At 38.5% G+C, this 9,233-nt stretch overlaps 1 pseudogene; it reads left to right on the forward strand.

Annotated features, from left to right (window-relative positions):
• Positions 1-5,572: 5,572 nt before the first annotated feature.
• LOC115509780 lies at positions 5,573-6,574 on the forward strand (annotated as a pseudogene).
• The last annotated feature ends 2,659 nt before the right edge of the window (positions 6,575-9,233 follow it).

Raw genomic sequence — 9,233 nt, forward strand, 5'->3', positions numbered from 1 at the left:
CGGGAAACATCCCTCACTGAGACCTAACTTTTGAAATTATAGAGTCCAAGTCTTATATCTCTTCCTCCAAATAATCCCCAAATGTTTAAAGGCAGAGATTATAACCCCCCCCTCTCACCTACACATACACCATGCAACATGAGTCTTCTTCCCTCATACTAAATATGCTTCAATTAAGATTGAGATTATCACTTCACATGAAGTCTTGTGTGCCTGAATATGACTCCTTTAATAAGTTAAGGTGACAAGAAAACCAAGAAGTCAGACCAAGATGTCACTAAGGGAAATATTGCCCATCAAGAAAGGAGAGTAACACAGCACAGTTGGGAGACAGTTTTTGGAAAAAATTAGACCATTTCTTGTCACAACCAATGATCTGAGACACACCAATGAAGATCAATATCACTTTTCAAAACTAGTATAAAGTTAAATTGAAACTTTGAGAAAAGTGGCATTGAATAATGATTCACTTACCTTGGATTCTTAGCAAATTGTACAGGGAAAAACTTTGGTTAACTGGAGTTGTGTTTCCTAATCCAAAGGGATACATGCACCCCTATGTTTATAACAGACAAATATGGAAACAACCCATGTATCTATCGATTGATGAATGGATAAAGAAGATGTGGTACACACACACACACACACACACACACACACACAAGAATATTACTCAATCATAGAAAAGAATGAAGTCTTGCTATTTGAAACAACATGGATGGAGCAAGAGAGTATTAGGCTAAGCAAAATAGGTCATTCAGGGAAAGACAAATACCATATGATTTCACTAATAAATGGAATTTAAGAAACAGCACAAGGGAAAAAAGGGAATAAAACCAAGAAATAGACTTATTTTTTTATTTTATTTTTTTTCAATATATGAAATTTATTGTCAAATTGGTTTCCATACAACACCCAGTGCTCATCCCAAAAGGTGCCCTCCTCAATATCCATCTCCCACCCTCCCCTCCCTCCCACTCCCCATCAACCCTCAGTTTGTTCTCAGTTTTTAAGAGTCTCTTATGCTTTGGCTCTCTCTCCCACTCTAACCTTTTTTTTTCCCTTCCCCTCCCCTTATTTTTTATTTTAAAGAGAGAGAGCGAGTGAGCGATCAGGGGAGGGGCAGAGGAGAGAGAATCTTAAGCAGGGGCTTAATGAGAAAAAGAGAGTCTGACTTGGGGGTCTATCCCAAGACCCTGGGATCATTATCTGAGCTGAAATCAAGAGTCGGGCACTCAACTGACTGAGCTACCCAGGCACCCTAAGAAACAGACTCTTTTGTAATGTTTATTTATTTATTTTGAGAGAGAGTGAGTGGGAGAGGTACAGAGAGAGGGGAGAGAGAGGGAGAGAGAGGAAGAGACAGGGGGAGAGAGAATCCCAAGCAGTCTCCATGCTCAGCATGGAGCCCACTGTGGGGCTCAATATCATGACCTCATGAGCCGAAATCAAGAGTTGGATGCTTAACCAACTGAGCCACCCAGGCACCCTGAAATAGACTCTTAACTAGAGAGAACAAACTGATGATTATCAGAGGGGAGGTGAGTGGGGGAACGGGTGAAATAGGTGATGGGGAACCACACTTGTCATGACGAGCCCCGGGTGATGTATGGAATTATTGAATCACTATATTGTACACCTGAAACTAATATAGCACTGTATGTTAACTGACTGGAATTAAAAATTAAAAAAAAGAGGAGTTGTGTTTCTAAAGCTCTGAGTACTAAAATAGCAAATAAACAGTAGAAGAGAAAATGTCAGCTGAAGAACTGAGGCTGTAGCTGAATGGTTCATCACATCTTCCATTAAAAAAATCACAATTTTCACTCAATTTACTACCACAGAGAGAAACATTAGAAAATGCTTAATGTTTCAGGCTTAACTGAAGCCAAAATTCAATGATTTCCCATTAATAGTAATTCTACTCTCTGCCATCAGCTTGCAGCAATTTGTTGCCATTCTTTGTCAGTTTCTCTTTCCAGATGTTGCTGAGTCTGGATCTCCTTGTTAGAGATTGGGATTCTTAACTAAAAGTACCAGGAACCGTAATACCTTCAGGGCAGCATGATGCCAGAAAGAGGCTTGTTAATATGGATGGTTCAAAATGGATAAGGCAAGGTTGGACTTCTACGGAAGCGGGGAACTTGCTTTTAAAACCTGTAGGGAAGACCAAGAGGCAGTCTGTATTATGGCCAGGAAACCCAGGTATCCTTGTCTACTCACTTCAACCTTCTCCAGGTATTTTAGAAAAAGTTTCCCTTCCTCTAAGGACCTTGGCAACTCCTCCAGGTGGATGGGAGGACTATTTGGAGGAAGGAAAAGGGACATTCAAAGCTTCTATTCTAGGAGGTAAAGGTTCTGGATCCTCAAAGCAGGTGGGGGTGGGGGCGGAGGAAGTCATAAAAGTTGGGTATAAAGCAAGGGATCTTAAATTTAATATGAGGCCAACAAGTGTGTGCCTGAGGTATTCTTGTTATTATAGCTGTTACATGATAACCCACAGACTTTGTTTCAAGCACTTAGTGTGTTTGTGAACAATCATGCATTTACATGCACATACGCCCAGAGACAGTTGCACACACAGATGTGTACCTAACACAAACATGCAGGTGTGACACTGTCATAAGCAACAGGATCATGTTTTCTTTCCTCTTTGTTTCAATCAGAGATGGCCTTGGTAATCAGGAAAATGGTTAAAATACTCAGTGCAAAGAACCAACTGAGACAGGAGAGCTGGAAATACACTATCCTCTGTGACCTTTTTTGCTATTTAGGGATTCTTTGCTCTAAACTCCCTTTTCTTTGTCATGTCTGCTGTGATGCTAAACAACCTTTTGGTGTTAACAGTCAATATCAACCTTTGCTTGTAGCTGATTTCCCCACCTCTTCCTTGATTTTAGTGACTGGATGAGCAATTGCTATCACATGCTTGGACTGACTGATGAGTGAGGCCGACTTACGTGCTTGTAGAAACTGTAAAAAAGCAGCCAGGCCAGGAATCATAGATTTCTCTGTCATCTGGCATCAGAGTTCCTGCCTCTGAATGTTCTTTACTGGCTGCCTTATGGAGACCATGTACTAGATATTTGATGATTACCAAGCAGGGCATAAAAAGAGGAATATTAGCCAAGACCTTGACCTCCTTCCAAGGTTATTTACAGTCTTATATTCACTGATGTGTACAGCAGTCCTTTTATAAAAAGTGCCCTCTGGGTAAATATCATATTTCCCCTCTTATTTAACAAAGAGGCATTTGGATTTCAGTTGTACTTTTGGAAAACCTGTAAATAGGAGAGATGAACTCACAAAGGAAGAAGTAATTGTATTTAAATATGAAAACAACTCCATTAAGATTTAGGTAGACGATAGAAAAGGAGGTCTATGCTGTGGAGACACATCTAGGAGTCAGGGGTAGGACAGGTATTGGGACATATCAGTCTGGGATAAATTGTCAGGGGCAGAAGAGATGGAAACTCATTGAGCTGTGAGGACTTAAACAGATAGTAACACAAAGCAGTAAACATAGTACCTGGTGTACAGTCAACCTCACAAACCACCAACAGTCCTTGTCATAGCACAGAAGGATTCTGGGTCCTAGAATGGTCATCCTTCCTAAGTTTTCCTTGGGCTCTGGATTTCTGTAATAGCTTTATCCTCGTCACCCTTGGTTCTGACCTTTTTGCCTCTTTAGAAATACCTTGCCATCTCAAGCTGATCCAGCATCCTGACGCCTTTTGCAACTCAGTTCTCCATAGCTCTGCTTTCTTCCTTCTCCAGTTTAGGAAAACAGAGAGTTCAAGGAAAAGAAAGTTTAGGAATTTCTAGGCACCTCCAGGACTCATCTTAACAAAGTACCACCAGGAGGTGATACCTGTGTTTGGCTCTTGTCTCTGTTCTGTTTATGTTGCCCAGGAAACTAGGGCTCCCGGATTGCAGGGTCATCTGACTTTACTATAAGACCCTTGTGCAGAAGAATTTTCTTTTCAGTAGATCAGTTTGGGAAAGCCAATGCCTTCATTGTCACTCCAGCATGATATCAAAACGTGTTACCATTCAAATCCTAGAGCCTTAATGATATGATTGATTTGCAAACTCTTTGAAAAGTGTGGATATGTGTACAGACCTGGATCTTTATTTGGTAAATTTGAAGTACTTACTATTCCTCAAAGATTCCTAAAAGTTTCTATTTTTACCTCCCTTGAAGATCTCATATATATTTCAGATTGATTCTCTCCAGTAGATGTCATTGGAGACAGCTTTGTGTACATTTTAATGAGGACTGATGTTCGATATAGAGATTGAAGACTGGTTTGGATTTGTGGTTGTTAAGGTGCAGGATTTTCTATGTAAAAATTGAGAAATAAACTTCAGAGGATAGTCACCTGAAAATAGTTTCTCTTAGAGATTATTTTTGACTTATATTTCTTTTTTAATTTACTTTTTATGCTTATTTTTGAGAGAGAGAGAGAGAGAGAGAGAAGCAGATAATGAATGGGGGGGGGGCAGAGAGAAAGAGGGAGACACAGAATCTGAAGCAGGCTCCAAGCTCTGAGCTGTCAGCACAGAGCCTGATGTGGGGCTCAAACTCATGGGCCATGAGATCATGACCTGACCCAAAGTTGGATGCTTAACTGACTGAGCCACCCATGGGCACTATTTTTTTTTACTTATATTTCTATAAAATCTCAGTTCCTCAGTTAATTTTAATTAAACAGAATGGTCCAGGTAAGTAGTCACATTTTTACTCCAAAGTAGCCTAATCTCCAGATTGTGTTATCTCAATCTCATTGTTGACCCTTAGTCCTTAAACTCAAAACTCCATGAGGGCAGGAACAACTTCTGATCTATTCATCATTACATCTCCTACATCTTGTGTTGTGTCTTCATATGGTAGATGATTAATAAATGTATGGTAAACAAATAGATACTGATTGATTAAATATATCCTGTTTTACATATCTTTTGAAGTATTAATTGTAATAAGTTTATTTAAATACAAGGTTTTTTTTTTTTTTTCCTTACCTATTCTAAAATTTAATGCTATTGGCTCCTGTTTTCTCTACCCACCACTTTTGTGTTTTACTAAGAAATGTTTGGGGCGCCTGGGTGGCTTGGTCTGTTGGGTGTCCGACTTTGGCTCAGGTCATGATCTTGCGGTCTGTGAGTTCAAGCCCTGCATCGGGCTCTGTGCTGACAGCTCAGAGCCTGGAGCCTGTTTCAGATTCTGTGTCTCCCTCTCTCTCTGACCTTCCCCCATTCATGCTCTGTGTCTCTCTGTCTCAAAAATGAATAAACGTTAAAAAAAATTTTTTAAAAAAAGAAAGAAATGTTTGGTTAGTATAAGAGTATGGTGGAAAGAGCAGCAACCGTGGATCCAGGAGAACTGAACTCATGCCATACTCTGCTAACAACTGACCTAATATTTGGTAAAGTTGTTTCATCTCTAGGCCTTATACTGAAAGATAACAATGTTAGAGAGTTCAGAAAACTTTCCAAATTCTTTCTGGTCTATAAGTAGAAAGTATTTACCTATTATCTTCCTCACATGATTCTCACATCTCTCCTGGGCACAATGGCAACTCACAAGGAAAAACTGATTGCACCAGTTGCAGAAGAAGAGCAATTGTCCAAAACAATAAGATTACTATAGTGGATGTTGCACAAGTTGGTATGGCATATGCCATCAGCATTCTGGGAAAATCTCTGGAGGATGAACTTGTGCTCGTGGATATTTTGGAAGATAAACTCAAAGGAGAAATAATGGACCTGAAACATGGGAACTTATTTCTTTAGATACCTAAATTTTGGCAGGTAATGATGACTCTGTGACCTCCAATTCTAAGATTATGGTGGTAACTCCAGGAGTCCACCAGCAGGAGGGAGAGAACCTCTCAGTCTGGTACAGAGGAATGTGAATGTCTTCAAATTCATTATTCCTACATAAGTCAAGTACAGTCCTGACTGCATCATAATTGTGGTTTCCAACCCAGTGGATATTCTCATATCCCAGTGGATATGTTACCTGGAAATTAAGTGGACTAGCCTAGCACAGTGTGATTGGAAGTGGGTATAATCCAGACGCAGCTAGATTTTGCTATCTTCTGGCTGTAAAACTTGACATTCATCCCAGCAGCTGCCATGGATGGATTTTGGGAGAACATGGCAACTCAAGTGTGGCTGTGCAGAATAAAGTGAATGTGGGAGGTATTTTGTCTCCAGGAACTGAATCCAGAAATGGAAACAGACAATGACAGTGACAGTTGTAAAGATGTACATAAGACGGTGGTTGAAAGTGCCTATGAAGTCATCAAGCTAAAAGGATATACCAGCTGGACTATTGGATTAAGTGTGGTTGATCTCACTGAATCCGTGTTGAAAAGTCTATCCATGACTTCTCCAGAGTCAACGATGATGAAGGGAATGTATGACATGGAGAGCAAAGTCTCCATGAGCCTTCCATCTATCCTGAATGCTTGGGGATTAACCAGTGTTATCAACCAGAAGCTGAATGATGATGAGTTTGCTCAGCTCAGAGACCTTGTGGGACATCCAGAAAGACCTAAACGACCTGTGACTTATGGCTTCTAGGCTGTAGAAATTTAAAAACTACAATGTGATTAACTGTGAGCCTTAAGTTTTCATCCACATTCATGGATCACAGTTTGCTTTTATCTTCTTAAATATGTGAATCTGGACTCACAGACTTCAAGCCCACGCTTGGTTTAATGCTTGCAAATGAGCCCTTGAACAAATAAAATTAACTAGCACAGTGTGCTTCTAAAACAACAAAAATAATGCATTTACCTCAGTTTTCCTCTCTGCTTAAGTTTATGGAATTTCTAAAATTTAAAAATGTGAGGAAAAAGTGTCTTTCTTGAATGATTAAGTCTATAATCTCAACTTCAGTTTTATTTTTGATGTTTTGGTAGATAGAGAGTATGGTTCCAGCCATACTGTTATGTTTCTTGATTCTGTGAAAGCTACTGTGACTTACCACCGGTATTCTTGTTCTCATCCAAGTATTCATTTATTCAGCAAGTCTGAATGAATGCCAATTGTGTATAAGGATTGTGCTAGGTTCTAGGAGGTAGTTACAAATGACATGCATCTCACCCATAAAGGTTGTCATGTCCTTATTTTCCCTTTTCTGAATTTACCCTGAGAACATCTAATATCCATTAAGGGATGTATACAGGAATATAAATAAGAAGACCAAAAAATCCATCTTCATGTATAAGAAAAATATTCTGAATAAGAGGTCACAATCCAGCAGAGGATGGGAAGCAGTAGTCCACATAGAGTTCTAATTTTAAGTCAGGTTTATAAATTACTTTTTTCTCTTTCCTTTTAGAGATCTTGTTGTGTTTTATTTTGTTATGTGTTCTGATATATCCTTTTTAACATTAGTACTTTTTAATTCATTAATAAATTATGCTGGTAGGTGCGCCTGGGTGGCTCAGTAGATTAAGCATCTGACTTCAGCTCAGGTCATGATCTCACCATTTGTGAGTTCAAGTCCTGTGGCGGGCTCTGTGCTGACAGCCCGGAGCCTGGAGCCTGCTTCGGATTCTGTGTGTCCCTCTCTCTTTGCCCCTCCCCCACTCATGCTCTGTCTCTGTCTCAAAAATAAATAAAACATTTTAAAAAAGATATACAGATTAATTTGATAATGTAACTATTTCAACATAATACTGTATTTTGATATATTTCAAGATGATTTCTTTCTCACTTTTTTCAATATATATATTTTAGGAGAATTATGCAGTTTTTTAGCTAGTAAAAAGTACTACTGGTATTTTTGTTGGACTTAGTGTATTTTAAATATGGAATTGATACCTTTCTGGTATTTAACTTTCTTTTAGGAGTGGGATACATTTATTCGTTTGTTCAAGGGTTCTTTTTAAAACTTCCAGTTGTAATTTGTACTTTTCCTTTTTGAGGTCATGCTTTATTCTTATGAGGTTTACTCATGAATATTCTCTCTTTTTTTATTGCAAAGAGGTAGTAGAAAGCAAAAATATGCTTTGAACAGCTTGACAGGAAACATAGTTTCATAAGTGTTTGAATTCTCTTCTGAAGGAACATATTGAATATTTTCATAATATTTGGCCAATTGATTTGGTCCTAAATCATCCATTTAATATCTTGGCAGTTCTACCTACGAACTGATCATTTTCTGAGTTATGAGTGTCTTGGATAAGAATATAAATCACTTGACATTTGAACATATATTAGTAAATAACATTGTTGAAATGGGACCTATTTCACTTGTCTCTGCCCTCTCATACTGGAAAGGAATAACTTTTACTATGTCTTAGCTAATATTAATTAGACAGTCTTAATTAGTGTAAGGTGGGTAAGCGCAAAGGTGTTTTAAATAGTTTGATGATAATAATAATAATAGCTCCTAGTCGTGGGACATTTCCTACATACTGGAATGGGCACCTCATATACATTAAATATTTAAATTCTCACACTACCCTAATGAAATAAATGTTAAGTCTTCATTTTATAGATGAGCACTCTGCTCAGATCATCCAGCTCAGTCCTGCTCCTGTCCATCTCCAAAGCCTATGTTTATATCCACTGGGGATACTGCCTCCTTTTAAATACAAAACTAAATAGCCTGCATCGAAAAGTCTAGAGCATCTGCAAGCACTTTAAAACTGTCTCTAGAATTTGGTCCCTGCACAAGGAAGAAGCTCCCAGTTCTTTCTAGATAAGAGGCACAAAGACAGTCAATAGCTTTTGTGTCTCATTTATACCAAAATTTCAAAATAATTTATAATAACAAATTAACGGAAAATGAAAACATTTACCTTCCCACAGCCTTCACACAGATATCCCCCCCCCACACACACATACACACACATAGACTGAATATCAACTTTATAAAGGGTATAGTTACATTTCCAAAGTCAGAAAAATAAAATATTTCACATGTATTATTTTATTAAAATCAAAATAATTTGTAGCTCTCAGCTTTTTGGAATCAGCAGACTATGTTGACTTATTAAGGCTATCTCTGCAAAACACCATTTAAAAAAGATTTTCCAAAATTAATAAGAAATCAAAGCCTTTAGAAAAGAGTATGAGTGGGCGCCTGAGTAGCTCAGTCAGTTGAGCATCCAACTCTTGATATCAGCTCAGGTCATGATCCCAAAGTCCATGCTGAGCACGGAGCCTGTTTGGTACCTCTTTCTCTCTCTCTGTCTCTGTCTCTCTCTCCACCC

This window comes from Lynx canadensis, chromosome A3, assembly GCF_007474595.2.
Source record: "Lynx canadensis isolate LIC74 chromosome A3, mLynCan4.pri.v2, whole genome shotgun sequence".
NCBI lineage: Eukaryota > Metazoa > Chordata > Mammalia > Carnivora > Felidae > Lynx > Lynx canadensis.